Source organism: Triticum urartu, chromosome 3A (genome assembly GCF_056163025.1).
Source record: "Triticum urartu cultivar PI428250 chromosome 3A, HENAU_Tu73, whole genome shotgun sequence".
Lineage (NCBI taxonomy): Eukaryota > Viridiplantae > Streptophyta > Magnoliopsida > Poales > Poaceae > Triticum > Triticum urartu.
This window is the reverse complement of record NC_141875.1, coordinates 627,365,069-627,387,702: the sequence shown is the minus strand read 5'-3', so window position 1 is coordinate 627,387,702 and position 22,634 is coordinate 627,365,069.

Here is a 22,634-nt window from a genome sequence, read left to right as displayed (position 1 = left end):
GTGGCTACGCCCGGTCCTTGAGAAGGTTAAAACAACACTAACTTGACAAACTATCGTTGTGGTTTTGATGCGTATGTAAGAATGGTTCTTGCTCAGCCTGTAGCAGCCACGTAAAACTTGGAACAAGAAAGTAGAGGACGTCTAACTTGTTTTTGTAGGGCATGTTGTGATGTGATATGGTCAATACATTATGCTATATTTTATTGTATGAGATGATCATGTTTTGTAACCAAGTTATCGGCAACTGGCAGGAGCCATATGGTTGTCGCTTTATTGTATGCAATGCAATCGCCTGTAATTGCTTTACTTTATCACTAAGCGGTAGCGATAGTCATAGAAGTAATAGTTGGCGAGATGACAACGATGCTATGATGGAGATCAAGGTGTCGCGCCGGTGACAATGGTGATCATGACGGTGCTTCAGAGATAGAGATCACAAGCTCAAGATGATGATGGCATTATCATATCACTTATATTGATTGCATGTGATGTTTATCTTTTATGCATCTTATTTTGCTTTGATTGACGGTAGCATTATAAGATGATCTGTCACTAAATTTCAAGATATAAGTGTTCTCCGTGAGTATCCACCGTTGCCAAAGTTCATCGTGCCCAGACACCACGTGATGACCGGGTGTGATAAGCTCTACGTCCATCTACAACGGGTGCAAGCCAGTTTTGCACACGCAGAATACTCAGGTTAAACTTGACGAGCCTAGCATATGCAGATATGGCCTCGGAACATTGAGACCGAAAGGTCGAGCGTGAATCATATAGTAGATATGATCAACATAATGATGTTCACCATTGAAAACTACTCCATTTCACGTGATGATCGGTTATGGTTTAGTTGATTTGGATCACGTGATCACTTAGATGATTAGAGATGTCTATCTAAGTGGGAGTTCTTAAGTAATATGATTAATTGAACTTAAATTTATCATGAACTTAGTACCTGATAGTATTTTTCATGTCTATGTTTGTTGTAGATAGATGGCTCGTGCTGTTGTTCCGTTGAATTTTAATGCGTTCCTTGAGAAAGCAAAGTTGAAAGATGATGGTAGAAATTACACGGACTGGGTCCGTAACTTGAGGATTATCCTCATTGCTGCACAGAAGAATTACGTCCTGGAAGCACCGCTAAGTGCCAAACCTGTTGCAGGAGCAACACCAGATGTTATGAACACCTGGCAGAGCAAAGCTGATGACTACTCGATAGTTCAGTGTGCCATGCTTTACGACTTAGAACCGGGACTTCAACGACGCTTTGAACGTCATGGAGCATATGAGATGTTCCAGGAGTTGAAGTTAAAATTTCAAGCAAATGCCCAGATTGAGAGATATGAAGTCTCCAATAAATTCTATAGCTGTAAGATGGAGGAGAATAGTTCTGTCAGTGAGCATATACTCAAAATGTCTGGGTGTCATAATCACTTGACTCAACTGGGAGTTAATCTTCCTGTTGATAGTGTCATTGACAAAGTTCTTAAATCACTACCACCAAGCTACAAAAGCTTCGTGATGAACTATAATATGCAAGGGATGAATAAGACAATTCCCGAGCTCTTCGCAATGCTAAAGCTGCGGAGGTAGAAATCAAAAAGGTGCATCAAGTGTTGATGGTCAGTAAGACCGCCAGTTTCAAGAAAAAGGGCAAAGGGAAGAAGAAGGGGAACTTCAAGAAGAACAGCAAACAAGTTGCTACTCGGGAGAAAAAACCCAAGTCTGGACCTAAGCCTGAGACTGAGTGCTTCTACTTCAAACAAACTGGTCACTGGAAGCGGAACTGCCCCAAGTATTTGGCGGATAAGAAGGATGTCAAGGTGAACAAAGGTATATGTGATATACATGTTATTGATGTGTACCTTACCAGAGATCGCAGTAGCACCTGGGTATTTGATACTAGTTCTGTTGCTAATATTTGCAACTCGAAACAGGGACTACGGATTAAGAGAACACTGGCTAAGGACGAGGTGACGATGCGCGTGGGAAATGGTTCCAAAGTCGATGTGATCGTCGTCGGCACACTACCTCTACATCTACCTTCGGGATTAGTTTTAGACCTAAATAATTGTTATTTGGTGCCAGCGTTGAGCATGAACATTATATCTGGATCTTGTTTAATGCGAGACGATTATTCATTTAAATCTGAGAATAATGGTTGTTCTATTTATATGAGAAATATCTTTTATGGTCATGCACCCTTAAAGAGTGGTCTATTTTTGATGAATCTAGATAGTATTGATACACATATTCATAATGTTGAAACCAAAAGATGCAGAGTTGATAATGATAATGCAACTTATTTGTGGCACTGCCATTTGGGTCATATTGGTATAAAGCGCATGAAGAAACTCCATACTGATGGACTTTTGGAATCACTTGATTATGAATCACTTGGTACTTGCGAGCCATGCCTCATGGGAAAGATGACTAACACGCCGTTCTCCGGAACTATGGAGCAAGCAACTGATTGTTGGAGATCATACATACTGATGTATGTGGTCCGATGAATGTTGAGGCTCGCGGCGGGTATCGTTATTTTCTCACCTTCATAGATGATTTAAGCAGATATGGGTATATCTACTTAATAAAACATAAGTCTGAAACATTTGAAAAGTTCGAAGAATTTCAGAGTGAAGTTGAAAATCATCGTAACAAGATAATAATGTTTCTACGATCTGATCGCGGAGGAGAATATTTGAGTTACGAGTTTGGTCTACATTTGAAACAATGCGGAATAGTTTCTCAACTCACGCCACCCGGAACACCACAACGTAATGGTGTGTCCGAACGTCATAATCATACTTTACTAGATATGGTGCAATCTATGATGTCTCTTACTGATTTACCGCTATCATTTTGGGGTTATGCTTTAGTGACGACCGCATTCACGTTAAATAGGGAACCATCAAAATCCGTTGAGACGACACCTTATGAACTATGGTTTGGTAAGAAACCAAAGTTGTCGTTTCTTAAAGTTTGGGGCTGCGATGCTTATGTGAAAAAGCTTCAACCTGATAAGCTCGAACCCAAATCGGAGAAATGTGTCTTCATAGGATACCCAAAAGAAACAGTTGGGTACACCTTCTATCACAGATCCGAGGGCAAGACATTCGTTGCTAAGAATGGATCCTTTCTAGAGAAGGAGTTTCTCTCGAAAGAAGTGAGTGGGAGGAAAGTAGAACTTGATGAGGTAACAGTACCTTCTCCCTTATTGGGAAGTAGTTCATCACAGAAACCGGTTCCTGTGACGTCTACACCAATTAGTGAGGAAGTTAATGATGATGATCATGAAATTTTAGATCAAGTTGTTACTGAACCTCGTAGGTCAACCAGAGTAAGATCCGCACTAGAGTGGTACGGTAATCCTGCTCTGGAGGTTATGTTGCTAGACCATGACAAACCTACGAACTATGAAGAAGCGATGGTGAGCCCAGATTCTGCAAAATGGCTTGAGGCCATGAAATCTGAGATGGGATCCATGTATGAGAACAAAGTGTGGACTTTGGTTGACTTGCCCAATGATCGTCAAGCCATCGAGAATAAATGGATCTTCAAGAAGAAGACAGACGTTGATGGTAATGTTACCGTCTATAAAGCTCGACTTGTTGCAAAAGGTTTTCGACAAGTTCAAGGGATTGACTATGATGACACATTCTCACCCTTAGCGATGCTTAAGTATGTCCGAATCATGTTAGAAATTGCCGCATTTTATGATAATGAAATTTGGCAAATGGATGTCAAAATTGCATTCCTGAATGGATTTCTGGAAGAAGAGTTGTATATGATGCAACTGAAAGGTTTTGTCGATCCAAAGGGAGCTAACAAAGTGTGCAAGCTCCAGCGATCCATTTATGGACTGGTGCAAGCCTCTTGGAGTTGGAATAAACATTTTGATAGTGTTATCAAAGCATATGGTTTTATACAGACTTTTGGAGAAGCCTGTATTTACAAGAAAGTGAGTGGGAGATCTGTAGCATTTTTGATATTATATGTGGATGACATATTGTTGATTGGAAATGATATAGAATTTCTAGATAGCATAAAAGGATAGTTGAATAAGAGTTTTTCAATGAAAGACATCGGTGAAGCTGCTTATATATTGGGCATCAAGATCTATAGAGATAGATCGAGATGCTTAATTGGACTTTCACAAAGCACATACCTTGACAAAGTTTTGAAGAAGTTCAAAATGGATCAAGCAAAGAAAGGGTTCTTGCCGGTGTTACAAGGTGTGAAGTTGAGTAAGACTCAATGCCCGACCACTGCAGAAGATAGAGAGAAAATGAAAGATGTTCCCTATGCTTCAGCCATAGGCTCTATCATGTATGCAATGCTGTGTGCCAGACCTGATGTGTGCCTTGCTATTAGTTTAGCAGGGAGGTACCAAAGTAATGAGGAGTGGATCACTGGACAGCGGTCAAGAACATTCTGAAATACCTAAAAAGGACGAAGGATATGTTTCTCATTTATGGAGGTGACAAAGAGCTCGTCGTAAATGGTTACGTCGATGCAAGCTTTGATATTGATCCGAACGATTATAAATCGCAAACCAGATACATGTTTTTATTAAACGGTGGAGCTGTCGGTTGGTGCAGTTCTAAACAAAGCGTCGTAGCGGGATCTACATGTGAAGCGGAGTACATAGCTGCTTCAGAAGCAGCAAATGAAGGAGTCTGGATGAAGGAGTTCATATCCGATCTAGGTGTCATACCTAGTGCATCGGGTCCAATGAAAATCTTTTGTGACAATACTGGTGCAATTGCTTTGGCAAAGGAAGCCAGATTTCACAAGAGAACCAAGCACATCAAGAGACGCTTCAACTCCATCCGGGATCAAGTCCAGGTGGGAGACATAGAGATTTGCAAGATACATACAGATCTGAATGTTGCAGACCCGTTGAGTAAGCCTCTTCCACGAGCAAAACATGATCAGAACCAAGGCTCCATGGGTGTTAGAATCATTACTGTGTAATCTAGATTATTGACTCTAGTGCAAGTGGGAGACTGAAGGAAATATGCCCTAGAGGCAATAATAAAGTTATTATTTATTTCCTTATACCATGATAAATGTTTATTATTCATGCTAGAATTGTATTAACCGGAAACATGATACATGTGTGAATACATAGACAAACAGAGTGTCACTAGTATGCCTCTACTTGACTAGCTCGTTGATCAAAGATGGTTATGTTTCCTAGCCATAGACAAAGATTTGTCATTTGATTAATGGGATCACATCATTAGGAGAATGATGTGATTTACTTGACCCATTCCGTTAGCCTAGCACTTGATCGTTTAGTTTGTTGCTATTGCTTTCTTCATGACTTATACATGTTCCTATGACTATGAGATTATGCAACTCCCGTTTACTGGAGGAACACTTTGTGTGCTACCAAACGTCACAACATAACTGGGTGATTATAAAGGTGCTCTACAGGTGTCTCTGAAGGTACTTGTTGGGTTGGCGTATTTCGAGATTAGGATTTGTCACTCCGATTGTCGGAGAGGTATCTCTGGGCCCACTCGGTAATACACATCACTTAAGCCTTGCAAGCATTGCAACTAATGAGTTAGTTGTGGGATGATGTGTTACGGAACGAGTAAAGAGACTTGCCGGTAACGATATTGAACTAGGTATTGAGATACCGACGTTCGAATCTCGAGTAAGTAACATACCGATGACAAAAGGAACAACGTATGTTGTTATGCGGTTTGACCAATAAAGATCTTCGTAGAATATGTAGGAGCCAATATGAGCATCCAGGTTCCGCTATTGGTTATTGACTGGAGACGTGTCTCGGTCATGTCTACATAGTTCTCGAACCCGTAGGGTCCGTACACTTAAAGTTCGATGACAGTTATATTATGAGTTTATGGTTTTTGATGTACCGAAGGTAGTTCGGAGTCACGGATATGACCACGGACATGACGAGGAGTCTCGAAATGGTCGAAACATAAAGATCGATATATTAGACGACTATGTTCAGACACCGGAATGGTTTCGGGGAGTCTCGGGCATATACCGGAGTACCGGGGGGTTACCGGAACCCCCCGGGGAGAGTAATGGTACTATTGGGCCCTAATGGAGAAGAGGAGGGGCGGCCAAAGGGCCAAAGGGCAGCCGCGTGCCCCCTCCCCCCAGTCCGAATTGGACAAGGAGGGGGGCGGCGCCCCCCTTTCCTTTCCCCCTCTCTCTCCTTCCCTCTCCTCTCCTACTCCCACATGGAAAGGGGGAGTCCTACTCCGGTGGGATTAGGACTCCTCATGGGGCGCGCCTAGGGTGGCCAGCCCCCTCCTGCTCATCCACTCCTTTATATACGGGGAGGGAGGCACCCCTTGGAGACACAACAATTGATCTCTTGGATCTTTTAGCACTGTGCAGTGCCCCTCTCCACCATAGTCCACCTTGATAATATCGTAGTGGTGCTTAGGCAAAGCCCTGCGATGGTAGAACATCAACATCGTCACCATGCTGTCGTGCTGACGGAACTCTCCCTCAAAGCTTGGCTGGATCGGAGTTCGAGGTACGTCATCAAGTTGAACGTGTGCAGAACTCGGAGATGTCGTGCGTTCGTTACTTGATCGGTCAGATCATGAAGACGTACGACTTCATCAACCGTGTTGTGCTAACGCTTCCGCTTTCGGTCTACGAGGGTACGTGGACACACTCTCCCCTCTAGTTGCTATGCATCACCATGATCTTGTGTGTGCGTAGGAATTTTTTTGAAATTACTACGTTCCCCAACAGTTATGCATTGGAGAAGTGAGGGTCGACCTTGAACACTTGTGTTCATGCTCATGGAAACAATGTAGAATTTTTCATGAAGATTCTCACAAAAATAATTATCCCCTTGTACAATTCCATTGTATTATAAAAATAATGTGCCAAGATTTGCCTTTAGGATGATTAGATTGCTTGTTGGTTTGTGCGATGCAAAACAAAAACTTTGGCTGTAGTGCTCGATTTTACATTTTTACTGGAATGTCAAATGGTTCTGAAACTTTTTGCACTGTCTTTTTATACAAAATGTTTATTTTGTCCTAATTGTTCAGAATTTTTTGAGTTACAGAAGTATGGTGGATGTTCAAATCTTTACAGACTGTCCTGTTTTCACAGATTGCTGTTATAGCTTCATTATTGGCATATGTTTGAATTCTTGTTGAAGCATCCTTGACTTGGGGCCATAGAATTGTGATAGAATAAAATGGGTAATGTTTGTTTATAATTATACAATAATGTTACAGCAGTACATGATGGGATTTCATTGTCATATATTCACTAACCCTGCCACTAAAAGTTCGGTTAAGTTTTATGCGGATGAAGTGCTCAAAGAGGATTTCCCCGAAGAGGAGAGTATGATGCATCAAAGTAGCGTAAGTATTTCCCTCAGTTTTTGAGAACAAGGTATCAATCTAGTAGGAGGCTACGCTCGAGTCCCTCGTACCTACACAAAAACAATCGCTCGACGCAACCAACGCGCTTAGGGGTTGTCAATCCCTTTACGGTCACTTACGAAAGTGAGATCTGATAGAGATGATAAATTATATTTTTGGTATTTTTGGTATAGAGATGCAAAGTAAAAAGTAAAAGCAAAGCAATAATAAAGTGATGGAGATTGATATAATGAGAAAGAGACCCGGGGGCCATAGGTTTCACTAGTGGCTTCTCTGAAGAGCATAAGTATTCTACAGTGGATGAACAAATTACTGTTGAGCAATTGACAGAATTGAGCATAGTTATGAGAATATCTAGGTATGATCATGTATATAGGCATCACATCCGAGACAAGTAGACCGAAACGATTCTGCATCTACTACTATTACTCCACCCATCGACCGCTATCCAGCATGCATCTAGAGTATTAAGTTAAAAACAGAGTAACGCCTTAAGCAAGATGACATGATGTAGCGGGAAAGTTTCATGCAATATGATAAAAACCCCATCTTGTTATCCTCGATGGCAACGATACAATACGTGCCTTGCTGCCCCTTCTGTCACTGGGAAAGGACACCGCAAGATCGAACCCAAAGCTAAGCACTTCTCCCATGGCAAGAAAAACCAATCTAGTAGGCCAAACCAAATTGATAATTCGAAGAGACTTGCAAAGATAACCAATCATACATAAAATAATTCAGAGAAGATTCAAATATTATTCATAGATAGACTAGATCATAAACCCACAATTCATCGGTCTCAACAAACACACCGCAAAAAAGAAGATTACATCGAATAGATCTCCACAAGAGAGGGGGAGAACATTGTATTGAGATCCAAAAAGAGAGAAGAAGCCATCTAGCTACTAACTATGGACCCGTAGGTCTGAAGTAAACTACTCACACTTCATCGGAGGGGCTTGGATGATGATGTAGAAGCCCTCCGTGATCGATGCCCCCTCCGACGGAGCTCCGGAATAGGCCCCAAGATGGGATCTCGTGGATACAGAAAGTTGCGGCGGTGGAATTAGGTTTTTGGCTCCTGTTCTGATTGTTTGGGGGTATGTGGATATATATAGGAGGAAGAAGTACGTCGGTGGAGCTTCGAGGGGCCCATGAGGCAGGGGGCGCGCCCTCCACCCTTGTGACCGCTTCGTGGCTTTCTTGACGGAGGGTCCAAGTCTCCTGGGTCTTATCTGATGAGAAAATCACGTTCCCGAAGGTTTCATTCCGTTTGGACTCCGTTTGATATTCCTTTTCTTCGAAACCCTAAGACAGGCAAAAAACAACAATTCTGGGCTAGGCCTCCGGTTAATAGGTTAGTCCCAAAAATAATATAAAAGTGGAAAATAAAGCCCAATATAGTCCAAAACAGTAGATAATATAGCATGGAGCAATCAAAATTTATAGATACGTTGGAGACGTATCAAGCATCCCCAAGCTTAATTCCTGCTTGTCCTCGAGTAGGCAAATGATAAAAACAGAATTTTTGATGCGGAGTGCTACTTGGCATAATTTTAATGTAATTCTTCTTAATTGTGGTATGAATATTCAGGTCCAAAAGATTCAAGACAAAAGTTCATATTGACATAAAAATGATAATACTTCAAGCATACTAACTAAGCAATTATGTCTTCTTAAAATAACATAGCCAAAGAAAGTTCATCCCTACAAAATCATATAGTTTAGTCATGTTTCATTTTCGTCACACAAGAATGCTCTCATCATGCACAACCCCGATGACAAGCCAAGCAATTGTTTCATACTTTAGTAATCTCAAACCTATAAACTTTCACGCAATATATGAGCGCGAGCCATGGACATAGCACTATGGGTGGAATAGAATATAATGAGGGGGGTTATGTGGAGAAGACAAAAAAGGAGAAAGTCTCACATCAACGAGGCTAATCAATGGGCTATGGAGATGCCCACCGATTGATTTTAATGCAAGGAGTAGGGATTGCCATGCAACGGTTGCACTAGAGCTATAAATGTATGAAAGCTCAACAAAAGAAACTAGTGGGTGTGCATCCAACTTGCTTGCTCACGAAGACCTAGGGCACTTGAGGAGGCCCATTGTTGGAATATACAAGCCAAGTTATATAATGAAAAATTCCCACTATTATATGAAGTGATAACATGAGAGACTCTCTACTATGAAGATCATGGTGCTACTTTGAAGCACAAGTGTGGTAAAAGGATAGTAACATTGTCCCTTCTCTCTTTTTCTCTCATTTTTTGGGCCTTTTCTTTTTTATGGCCTTTCTCTTTCTTTTTTTGGGCCTTCTCTTTTTATGGCCTTTATCTTTTTTTTATCCCTCACTTGGGACAATGCTCTAATAATGATGATCATCACACTTCTATTTATTTACAACTCGATACTAGAACAAAGATGACTCTATATGAATGCCTTCGGCGGTGTACCGGGATATGCAATGAACCAAGAGTGACATGTATGAAAGAATTATGAACGGTGGCTTTGCCACAAATACTATGTCAACTACATGATCATGCTAAGCAATATGACAATGATGAATGTGTCATGATGAACGGAATGGTGGAAAGTTGCATGGCAATATATCTCGGAATGGCTATGGAAATGCCATAATAGGTAGGTATGGTGGCTGTTTTGAGGAAGATATAAGGAGGTTTATGTGTGAAAGAGTGTATCATATCACGGGGTTTGGATGCACCGGCGAAGTTTGCGCCAACTCTCAATGTGAGAAAGGGCAATGCACGGTACCGAAGAGGCTAGCAAGGATGGAAGGGTGAGAGTGCGTATAATCCATGGACTCAACATTAGTCATAAAGAACTCACATACTTATTGCAAAAATTTACAAGTCATCAAAAACGTCGGCACTACGCGCATGCTCCTAGGGGGATAGATTGGTAGGAAAAGACCATCGCTCGTCCCCGACCGCCACTCGTAAGGAAGACAATCAAATAACACCTCATGTTTCAAATTTGTTGCATAACGTTTACCATGCATGCATGCTACGGGACTTGAAAAATTCAACACAAGTATTTCTCAATTTCACAACTACTCAACTAGCATGATTTTGATATTATTACCTCCATATCTCAGAACAATCATCAAGCATCAAACTTTTCTTAGTATTCAACACACTCATACGAAAGTTCTATTATTAATCTTGCATACCAAGCATATTAGGATTTTAAGAAAATTACCATGCTATTAAGACTCTCAAAATAATCTAAGTGAAGCATGAGAGATCAATAGTTTCTATTAAAAAAATCCACCACCGTGCTCTAAAAGATATAAGTGAAGCACTAGAGCAAAACTATAAAGCTCAAAAGATATAAGTGAAGCACATAGAGTATTCTATCAAATTCCAAATCATGTATGGCTCTCTCAAAAGGTGTGTACAGCAAGGATGATTGTGGTAAACTAACAAGCAAAGACTCAAATCATAAAAGACGCTCCAAGCAAAACACATATCATGTGGTGAATAAAAATATAGCTCCAAGTAAAGTTACCGATAGAAGTAGACGAAAAAGAGGGGATGCCTTCCGGGGCATCCCCAAGCTTTGGATTTTAGGTGTCCTTAGATTATCTTGGGGGTGCCATGGGCATCCCCAAGCTTAGGCTCTTGCCACTCCTTGTTCCATGATCCATCAAATCTTTACCCAAAACTTGAAAACTTCACAACACAAAACTTAAAGTAGAAAACTCGCGAGCTCCGTTAGCGAAAGAAAACAAAAGACCACTTCAAGGTACTATAATGAACTCATTCTTTATTTATATTGGTTTTAAACCTACTGTATTCCAACTTCTTTATGGATTATAAACTATTTTACTAGTCATAGATTCATCAAAATAAGCAAACAACACACGAAAAACAGAATCTGTCAAAAACAGAACAGTCTGTAGTAATCTATAGCTAGCGCAAGATCTGGAACCCCAAAAATTCTAAAATAAATTGCTGGACGTGAGGAATTTATCTATTAATCATCTACAAAAATAATTAACTAAATAGCACTTTCCAAATAAAAATTACATCAGTTCTCGTGAGCGCTAAAGTTTCTGTTTTTGTAGCAAGTTCAACAAGACTTTCCCCAAGTCTTCCCAACGGTTCTACTTGGCACAAACACTAATTAAACACAAAAACACAACCAAAACAGAGGATAAATAATTTATTTATTACTAAACAGGAGCAAAAATCAAGGAATAAAAATAAAATTGGGTTGCCTCCCAACAAGCGCTATCGTTTAACGCCCCTAGCTAGGCATAACAAGCAAGAATAGATCTAGGTATTGCCATCTTTGGTAGGTAATCCATAAGTGGCTCTCATGATAGATTCATATGGTAATTTTATTTTCTTTCTAGGGAAGTGTTCCATGCCATTTTTTAATGGAAATTGAAATCTAATATTCCCTTCCTTCATATCAATAATTGCACCAACCGTTCTAAGGAAAGGTCTACCGAGAATAATAGGGCAAGAAGGATTGCAATCTATATCAAGAACAATAAAATCTACGGGCACATAATTCCTATTTGCAACAATAAGACATCATTAATTCTTCCCATAGGTTTCTTAATAGTGGAATCCATAAGATGCAAGTTTAGAGAGCAATCATCAAAATTACGGAAATCTAGCAAATCACACAAAGTTTTGGGAATAGTAGAGACACTAGCACCCAAATCACACAAAGCATAAAACTCATAATTTTTAATTTTTAATTTTAATAGTAGGTTCCAACTCATCATAAAGTTTTCTAGGGATAGAAACTTCCAATTCAAGTTTTTCTTCATAAGATTGCATCAAGGCATCAACGATATGTTTAGTAAACGCTTTATTTTGACTATAAGCGTGAGGAGATTTTAGCACGGATTGCAACAAGGAAATACAATCAATTAAAGAGCAATTTTCATAATTAAATTCCTTGAAATCCAATATAGTTGGTTTAGCAACATCTAGGGTTTTAATTTCTACAATCCCACTTTTATCAAATTTAGCATCAAGATCAACAAATTCCGAATTCTTAGAACGCCTTCTAGGTAAAGGTGGATCATATTCAGTCCCATAATTATCAAGATTCATATTGCAAAACAAAGATTTAATAGGGGACACATCAATAACTTTTAGATCTTCATCATTATTTTCATAGGAACTAGAAGAACACGCTTTTATAAAGGCATCTTTCTTAGCACGCATCCTAGCGGTTCTTTCTTTGCACTCGTCAATGGAAATTCTTATGGCTTTGAGAGACTCATTGATATCATGCTTAGGTGGAATAGATCTAATTTTCAAAGAATCAACATCAAGAGCAATTCTATCAACGTTCCTAGCCAAATCATCAATCTTAAGCATTTTTTCTTCAATCATAGCATTAAAATTATTTTGGCGAAGAAATAAATTCTTTAATATTAGATTCAAAACCAGAGGGCATATTATTATAATTTTCATAAGAATTGTTGTAGGAATTATCATAATTATTAGAGGGATTACTAGGATAAGGCCTAGGATTGAAATTTCTTCTATACGCGTTGTTACCAAAATTGTTCCTACCAACAAAATTCACATCCATCGATTCATTGTTATTCTCAATCAAAAGACAAGGGCATATCATTAGGATCAGAAGAAACACTCTTATTAGCAAATAATTTCATAAGTTCATCCATCTTTCCACTCAAAACATTAATTTCTTCTATCACATGCACCTTTTTAGTAGATCTTTAAGTATGCCATTGAGAATAATTAACCATAATATTATCTAGGAGTTTAGTAGCATCTCCTAAAGTGATTTCCATAAAAGTGCCTCCCGCGGCCGAATCTAAAAGATTTCCAGAAGCAAAATTCAATCCGGCATAAAATTTTTGTATAATCATCCACAAATTTAAACCATGAGTAGGGCAATTACGTATCATTAATTTCATTCTCTCCCAAGCTTGTGCAACATGTTCATGATCAAGTTGTTTAAAATTCATAATATCGTTTCTAAGAGAGATGATCTTAGCGGGAGGAAAATACTTAGAGATAAAAGCATCTTTGCACTTGTTCCATGAATCAATACTATTTTTAGGCAAAGATGAAAACCAAGCTTTAGCACGATCTCTAAGCAAAAAAGGAAATAGCTTCAATTTAACAATATCATTATCGACATCTTTCTTCTTTTGCATGTCACACAAATCAACGAAGCTATTAAGATGGGTAGCGGCATCTTCACTAGGAAGGCCGGAGAATGGATCTTTCATGACAAGATTCAACAAAGCAGTATTAATTTCACAAGATTCAACATCGGTAAGAGGAGCAATCGGAGTGCTAAGGAAATCATTATTGTTGGTATTGGTGAAGTCACACAATTTAGTATTATCTTGAGCCATCGCGACAAACAAGCAATCCAACATACGAGCAAACAAAAAGCAAACGGGCAAAAGAGGCAAATAGAGAGAGAGAGGGAGGATAGAGAGAGAGGGCGAATAAAACGGCAAGGGTGAAGTGGGGGAGAGGAAAACGAGAGGCAAATGGAAAATAATGTAATGCGAGAGATAGGGATTGTGATCGGTACTTGGTATATTGACTTTTGCGCAGACTCCCCGGCAACGGTGCCAGAAATTCTTCTTGCTACCTCTTGAGCACTGCGTTGGATTTCCCCGAAGAGGAGAGGATGATGCAGCAAAGTAGCGTAAGTATTTCCCTCAGTTTTTGAGAACCAAGGTATCAATCAAGTAGGAGGCTACGCTCGAGTCCCTCGTACCTACACAAAAACAATAGCTCAACGCAACCAACGCGCTTAGGGGTTGTCAATCCCTTTACGGTCACTTACGAAAGTGAGATCTGATATAGATGATAAATAATATTTTGGTATTTTTGGTATAGAGATGCAAAGTAAAATGTAAAAGCAAAGTAAAAGCAAAGCAATAATAAAGTGATGGAGATTGATATAATGAGAAAGAGACCCGGGGGGCATAGGTTTCACTAGTGGCTTCTCTCAAGAGCATAAGTATTCTACGGTGGGTGAACAAATTACTGTTGAGCAATTGACAAAATTGAGCATAGTTATGAGAATATCTAGGTATGATCATGTATATAGGCATCACGTCCGAGACAAGTAGACCAAAACGATTCTGCATCTACTACTATTACTCCACTCATCGACCGCTATCCAGCATGCATCTAGAGCATTAAGTTAAAAATAGAGTAACGCCTTAAGCAAGATGACATGATGTAGAGGGATAGTTTCATGCAATATGATAAAAAACCCATCTTGTTATCCTCGATGGCAACGATACAATACATGCCTTGCTGCCCCTTCTGTCACTGGGAAAGGACACCGCAAGATCGAACCCAAAGCTAAGCACTTCTCCCATGGCAAGAAAAACCAATCTAGTAGGCCAAACCAAACTGATAATTCGAAGAGACTTGCAAAGATAACCAATCATACATAAAATAATTCAGAGAAGATTCAAATATTATTCATAGATAGACTAGATCATAAACCCACAATTCATCGGTCTCAACAAACACACTGCAAAAAAGAAGATTACATCGAATAGATCTCCACAAGAGAGGGGGAGAACATTGTATTGAGATCCAAAAAGAGAGAAGAAGCCATCTAGCTACTAACTATGGACCCGTAGGTCTGAAGTAAACTACTCACACTTCATCGGAGGGGCTTGGATGATGATGTAGAAGCCCTCAGTGATCGATGCCCCCTCCGGCGGAGCTCCGGAACAGGCCCCAAGATGGGATCTCGTGGATACAGAAAGTTGCGGCGGTGGAATTAGGTTTTTGGCTCCTGTTCTGATCATTTGGGGGTACGTGGATATATATAGGAGGAAGAAGTACATCGGTGGAGCTTCGAGGGGCCCACGAGGCAGGGGGCGCGCCCTCCACCCTCGTGACCGCTTCGTGGCTTTCTTGACGGAGGGTCCAAGTCTCCTGGGTCTTATATGATGAGAAAATCACGTTCCCGAAGGTTTCATTCCGTTTGGACTCTGTTTGATATTATTTTTCTTCGAAACCCCAAAACAGGCAAAAAACAACAATTCTGGGCTGGGCCTCCGGTTAATAGATTAGTCCCAAAAATAATATAAAGGTGGAAAATAAAGCCCAATATAGTCCAAAACAGTAGATAATATAGCATGGAGCAATCAAAAATTATAGATACGTTGGAGACGTATCAGAGGTCTCGATGTGAGGAGAAGGAGGAGAGGCAAGAGCTCAAGCTTGGGGATGCCCAAGGCACCCCAAGAAAATATTCAAGGAGACTCAAGCATCTAAGCTTGGGGATGCCCCGGAAGGTATCCCATCTTTCTTCAACAAGTATCGGTATGTTTTCAGTTTTGTTTCATTCATGTGATATGTGCAAATCTTGGAGCGTCTTTTGCATTTAGTTTTCACTTTTCTTTAATGCACCATGCTGGTATGAGATAGTACATGGTTGATTTATAGAATGCTCATTGCACTTCACTTATATCTTTTGAGTATGGCTTTATAGAATGCTTCATGTGCTTCACTTATATGATTTGAAGTTTGGATTGTCTGTTTCTCGTCACATAGAAAACCACCATTTGTAGAATGCTCTTTTGCTTCACTTATATTTGTTAGAGCGTGGGCGTATCTTTTGTAGAAAGAATTAAACTCTCTTGCTTAACTTATATCTATTTAGAGAGATGACAAGAATTGGTCATTCACATGGTTAGTCATAAAATCCTACATAAAACTTGTAGATCACTGAGTATGATATGTTTGATTCCTTGCAATAGTTTTGTGATATAGAGATGGAATATGTGGGAGGTACTAGTAAACGGTTGTGTTTAGTAAGAATATTGGTGTTAAGGTTTGTGATTCCCGAAGCATGCACGTATAGTCTCTCGTTATGTTGGAGCATGATTTATTATTGATTGTATTCCTTATGAGTGGCAGTCGGGGACGAGCAATGGTCTTTTCCTACCAATCTATCCCCTAGGGACATGCGTAGTAGCACTTTTCTTCGAGGGTTAATAAACTTTTGCAATAAGTATATGAGTTCTTTATGACTAATGTGAGTCCATGGATTATACGCACTCTTACCTTTCCGCAATTTGCTAGCCTCTATGGTGCCGTGCATTGCCCTTTCTCACATCGAGACATGGTGCAAACTTCGCAGGTGCATCCAAACCCCGTGATATGACACTCTCTATCACACATAAGCCTTATTATATCTTCCTCAAAACAGCCACCATACCTATCTATTATGGGTTTTCCATGGCCATTCCGAGATATATTTCCATGCAACTTCCACCGCTTCCGTTTGATGACTTGAGCATTCATTGTTATATTGCTTTGCATGATCATATAGATGACATAGTAGTTGTGGCTCAGCCACCGTCCATCATTTTTCATACATGTTACACTAGATCATTGCACATCCTGGTACATGCCAGAGGCATTCATATAGAGTCATACTTTGTCATAGGTATCAGGTTGTAATTTTTGTTTCTTTTGAGTTATAAGTAAATAGAAGTGTGATGATCATTATTCATTTTTAGAGCAGTGCCCCAGTAAGGAAAGGATGAAGGAGACTATGATTCCCCCACAAGTCGGGATGAGACTCCGAACAATGAGAGAGAGAGAAATATATAAAAAAGAAAAAAAGATAAAAAAGAAAGAAAAGAAAGAAAGAAAGAAAAGAAAAATATAATAATAATAAAAAGAGAGAAGGGGCATTGTTAGTATCTTTTACCACACTTGTGCTTCAAAGTAGCACCATGTTTTTCATTTGGAGTGTCTCCTATGTTGTCACTTTCATATACTAGTGGGAATATTTCATATAGGATTAGATGCACACCCACTTAGTTTTCATATTGAACTTTCATACACTTATAGCTCTTAGTGCATTGGTTGCATGGTAATCCCTACTCCTCGCATTGATATCAATTGATGGGCATCTCCATAGCATGTTGGTTAGCCGCAATGTGAGACTTTCTTACCTTTTTGTCTTCTTTATATTTACCCCTATCATCGTACTCTATTCCACCCGTAGTGCTATATCCATGGCTTGCGCTCATGTATTGCGTGAGGGTTGAAAAAGCTGAAGCGCGTTAAAAAGTATGAACCAATTGCTTGGCTTGTCATCGGGGTTGTGCATGATAAATACTTTGTGTTAAGAAGACAGAGCATGACAAGACTATATGATTTTGTAGGGATAAATTTCTTTAGCGTTGATATTTTGAAAGACATGATTGTTTGTTGGGATGCCTGAGTATTGATGTCTTTATGTCAAATTATAGACTATTGCTTTGAATCACTTATGTCTCAATATTCATGCCATGATTAGATATATGATCAAGTTTATGTTAGGTAGCATTCCACATCAAAAATTATCTTTTTATCATTTACCTGCTCGAGGACGAGCATGAATTAAGCTTGGGGACGCTGATACGTCTCCATCGTATCTATATTTTTTTGATTGTTTCATGTCAATATTATACAACTTTTACATAAATTTGGCAACTTTTTATCATAGTTTTAGATAGCCGGCTACAACTCCGCTATAGCCCACTATAGCCTTTTCAGCAGGGTGCCGCTAACTCGTCGCCTTCACAAATAGCTCGCTATAGCCTGATATAGCTGATTTTGAGGCCCGCTGCTATTTTCCATAGCCTGCTATTTAAAACATTGCTTTTTATATGATTTATTGGACTAACCTATTGATCTAGTGCCCAGTGCCAGTTCCTGTTTTTTTCATGTTTTTTGTATCGCAGAATATCCATATCAAAAGAAGTCCAAATGCAATAAAATTTTACGAGAATTATTTTGGAATATATGTGATTTTTTGGAGTTGGAATCACTGCAAACGGAAGCCCACACAGGGAACAAGACACCAGCGCACCACCCCTGAGCCAGGCGAGCGGTGGTGGGTTGTGCCCACCTCATACGTCGGTTGGAGCTCTACTTCTGGCGCAAGAAAGCTTATATCCGGAAAAAAATCGTGTAAAAATCTCAGCGCAATCGGAGGTACGGATCTCCGGGAATATAAGAAACGGTTTTCGGCCAGATCTGGGAACGCAAAACAGAAGAGAACAGAGAGGGAGATCCAAGCCATAGGAGACCATGGACCAGAGGGGGAATTCTCCTCCCCATCTAGGGGGGAGGCCAAGGAAGAAGAAGAATAAGTAGGGGGGCTCTCTCCCCCTCGCTTCCGGTGGCACCGGAGTGCCACAGGGGCAATGATCGAGACGAGGATCTACATCAACAATCTTGCTACCGTCAACACCAACTCTCTCCCCCTCTATGCAGCGGTGTAACACCTCTTCTCCCAGTTGTAATCTCTACTTAAACATGGTGCTCAACTCCATATATTATTTCCCAATGATCTATGGTTATCCTATGATGTTTGAGTAGATCTGTTTTGTCCTGTGGGTTAATCGTCATCTTGGTTGGTATGATTGTATATTTTATTTACGGTGTTGTCCTACCGCGCCCTCTGTTCTGGCACAAACGTGAGGGTCCCCCACTATAGGGAGTTGCAATATGTTCATGGTTTGCTTCGGTGGGTTGCGAGAGTGGCAGAAACTTAAACCCGAGTAGGTGGGGTATGACGTATGGGAGTAAAGAGGACTTGATACTTAATGCTATGGTTGGGTTTCACGACCTTAATGATCTTTAGTAGTTGCAGATGCTTGCTAGAGTTCCAATCATAAGTGCATATGATCCAAGTAGAGATAGTATGTTAGCTCATGCCTCTCCCTCATATAAAATTGCAATAATGATTACCGGTACTTGTTATCGATTGCCCAGGGACAAATAACTTTCTTGTTGACAAAAGCTCTCTACTAAAACTAACTTAGTTGTGTATTTATCTAAACAGCCCCTAGATTTTATTTATGTTCTCTTTATTATATTGCAAACCTATCCTATCGCACCTACAAAGTACTTCTAGTTTCATACTTGTTCTAGGTAAAGCGAACGTCAAGCGTGTGTAGAGTTGTATCGGTGGTCGATAGAACTTGAGGGAATATTTGTTCTACCTTTAGCTCCTTGTTGGGTTAGACACTCTTATTTATCAGAAAAGTCTACAAACGACCCCCTATACTTGTGGGTTATCATGTCTACATTGTTCTCGAACCCGTAGGGTCTGCACGCTTAACATTCAATGACGATTTGTATTATGAGTTATGTGATTTGATGAACGAATATTGTTCGGAGTCCCGGATTAGATCACGGACATGATGAGGAGTCTCGAAATGGTCGAGAGGTAAAAATTCATATATTGAAAGGTTGCATTCGGACACCGGAATGGTTTCGGGAAGTTTCGGATAAGTTTCGAAGTACCGGGGGTTATCGGAACCCCCCCGGGAAGTTAATGGGCCAACATGGGCCTTAGTGACGAAGAGAGAGCACCGGCTGAAGGAAATATGCCCTAGAGGCAATAATAAAGTTATTATTTATTTCCTTAAATCATGATAAGTGTTTATTATTCATGCTAGAATTGTATTAACCGGAAACATAATACATGTGTGAATACATAGACAAACAGAGTGTCACTAGTATGCCTCTACTAGACTAGCTCGTTAATCAAAGATGGTTATGTTTCCTAACCATGAACAAAGAGTTGTTATTTGATTAACGAGGTCACATCATTAGTTGAATGATCTGATTGACATGACCCATTATATTAGCTTAGCACCCGATCGTTTAGTATGTTGCTATTGCTTTATCCATGACTTATACATGTTCCTATGACTATGAGATTATGCAACTCCCGTTTGCCGGAGGAACACTTTGGGTACTACCAAACGTCACAACGTAACTGGGTGATTATAAAGGAGTACTACAGGTGGCTCCAAAGGTAGATGTTGGGTTGGCGTATTTCGAGATTAGGATTTGTCACTCCGATTGTCGGAGAGGTATCTCTGGGCCCTCTCGGTAATGCACATCACTTAAAGCCTTGCAAGCATTGCAACTAATGAGTTAGTTGCAGGATGATGTATTACGGAACGAGTAAAGAGACTTGCTGGTAACGAGATTGAACTAGGTATTGGATACCGACGATCGAATCTCGGGCAAGTAACATACCGATGACAAAGGGAACAACGTATGTTGTTATGCGGTCTGACCGATAAAGATCTTCGTAGAATATGTAGGAACCAATATGGGCATCCAGGTCCCGCTATTGGTTATTGACCGGAGACGTGTCTCGGTCATGTCTACATTGTTCTCGAACCGTAGGGTCCGCACGCTTAACATTACGATGACAGTTATTATGAGTTTATGCATTTTGATGTACCGAAGGTTGTTCGGAGTCCCGGATGTGATCACGGACATGACGAGGAGTCTCGAAATGGTCGAGACGTAAAGATTGATATATTGGAAGCCTATGTTTGGACATCGGAAGTGTTCCGGGTGAAATCGGGATTTTACCGGAATACCGGGAGGGTTACCAGAACCCCCCGGGAGCCAAATGGGCCAACATGGGCCTTGGTGGAAAGGTGAAAGGGCTGCCCCATGGGCTGCGCGCCTCCCCCCCTTCCCCTAGTCCTATTAGGACTAGGGAAGGTGGCCGGCCAACCCCTCTCTCTTTCCCCACTTGGGGAGTCCTATTTGGAATAGGATTGGAGGGGAGTCCTACTCCCGGCGGGAGTAGGACTCCTCCTATGGCTGCCGCACCCCTCCCCCTTTGCCCCTTTAAATACGGGGGCAGGGGGCACCTCTTGACACACAATTGATCATTGAGATCGTTCCTTAGCCGTGTGCGGTGCCCCCTGCCACCAAATTCCACCTCGATCATACCGTTACAGTGCTTAGGCGAAGCCCTGCGTCGGTAGTACATCAAGATCGTCACCATGCCGTCGTGCTGACGGAACTCTTCCTCGACGCTTTGCTGGATCGGAGCCCGAGGATCGTCATCGAGCTGAACGTGTGCTAAGAACTCGGAGGTGCCGGAGTAACGGTGCTTGGATCGGTCGGATCGGGAAGAAGACGTACGACTACTTCCTCTATGTTGTGTCAACACTTCCGTTGCGATCTACAAGGGTACGTAGATCATACTCTCCCCTCGTTGCTATGCATCACCATGATCTTGCGTGTGCGTAGGAAAATTTTGAAATTACTACGTTCCCCAACAGTGGCATCCGAGCCTAGGTTTTATGGTTTGATGTTATTTGCACGAGTAGAACACAAGTGAGTTGTGGGCGATACAAGTCATACTGCCTACCAGCATGTCACACTTTGGTTCGGCGGTATTGTTGGACGAGACGACCTGGACCAACCTTACGCGTACGCTTATGCGAGACCAGTTCCCTCGACGTGCTTTGCACATAGATGGCTTGCGGGCGACTGTCTCTCCAACTTTAGTTGAACCAAGTGTGGCTACGCCCGGTCCTAGAGAAGGTTAAAACGGAGTCTATTTGACAAACTATCGTTGTGGTTTTGATGCGTAGGTGAGATGAGTTCTTGCTTAAGCCCGTAGCAGCTACGTAAAACTTGCAACAACAAAGTAGAGGACGTCTAACTTGTTTTTGCAGGGCATGTTGTGATGTGATATGGTCAAGGCATGATGCTAAATTTTATTGTATGAGATGATCATGTTTTGTAACCGAGTTATCGGCAACTGGCAGGAGCCATATGGTTGTCGCTTTATTGTATGCAATGCAATCGCGATGTAATGCTTTACTTTATTACTAAGCGGTAGTGATAGTCGTGGAAGCATAAGATTGGCGAGACGACAACGATGCTACGATGGAGATCAAGGTGTCGCGCCGGTGACGATGGTGATCATGACGGTGCTTCGGAGATGGAGATCACAAGCACAAGATGATGATGGCCATATCATATCACTTATATTGATTGCATGTGATGCTTATCCTTTTATGCATCTTATCTTGCTTTGATTGACGGTAGCATTATAAGATGATCTCTCACTAAATTATCAAGAAGTGTTCTCCCTGAGTATGCACCGTTGCAAAAGTTCTTCGTGCGGAGACACCACGTGATGATCGGGTGTGATAGGCTCTACGTTCAAATACAACGGGTGCAAAACAGTTGCACATGCGGAATACTCAGGTTATACTTGACGAGCCAAGCATATACAGATATGGCCTCGGAACACGGAGACTGAAAGGTCGAGCGTGAATCATATAGTAGATATGATCAACATAACGATGTTCACCATTGAAAACTACTCCATCTCACGTGATGATCGGTTATGGTTTAGTTGATTTGGATCACGTAATCACTTAGAGGATT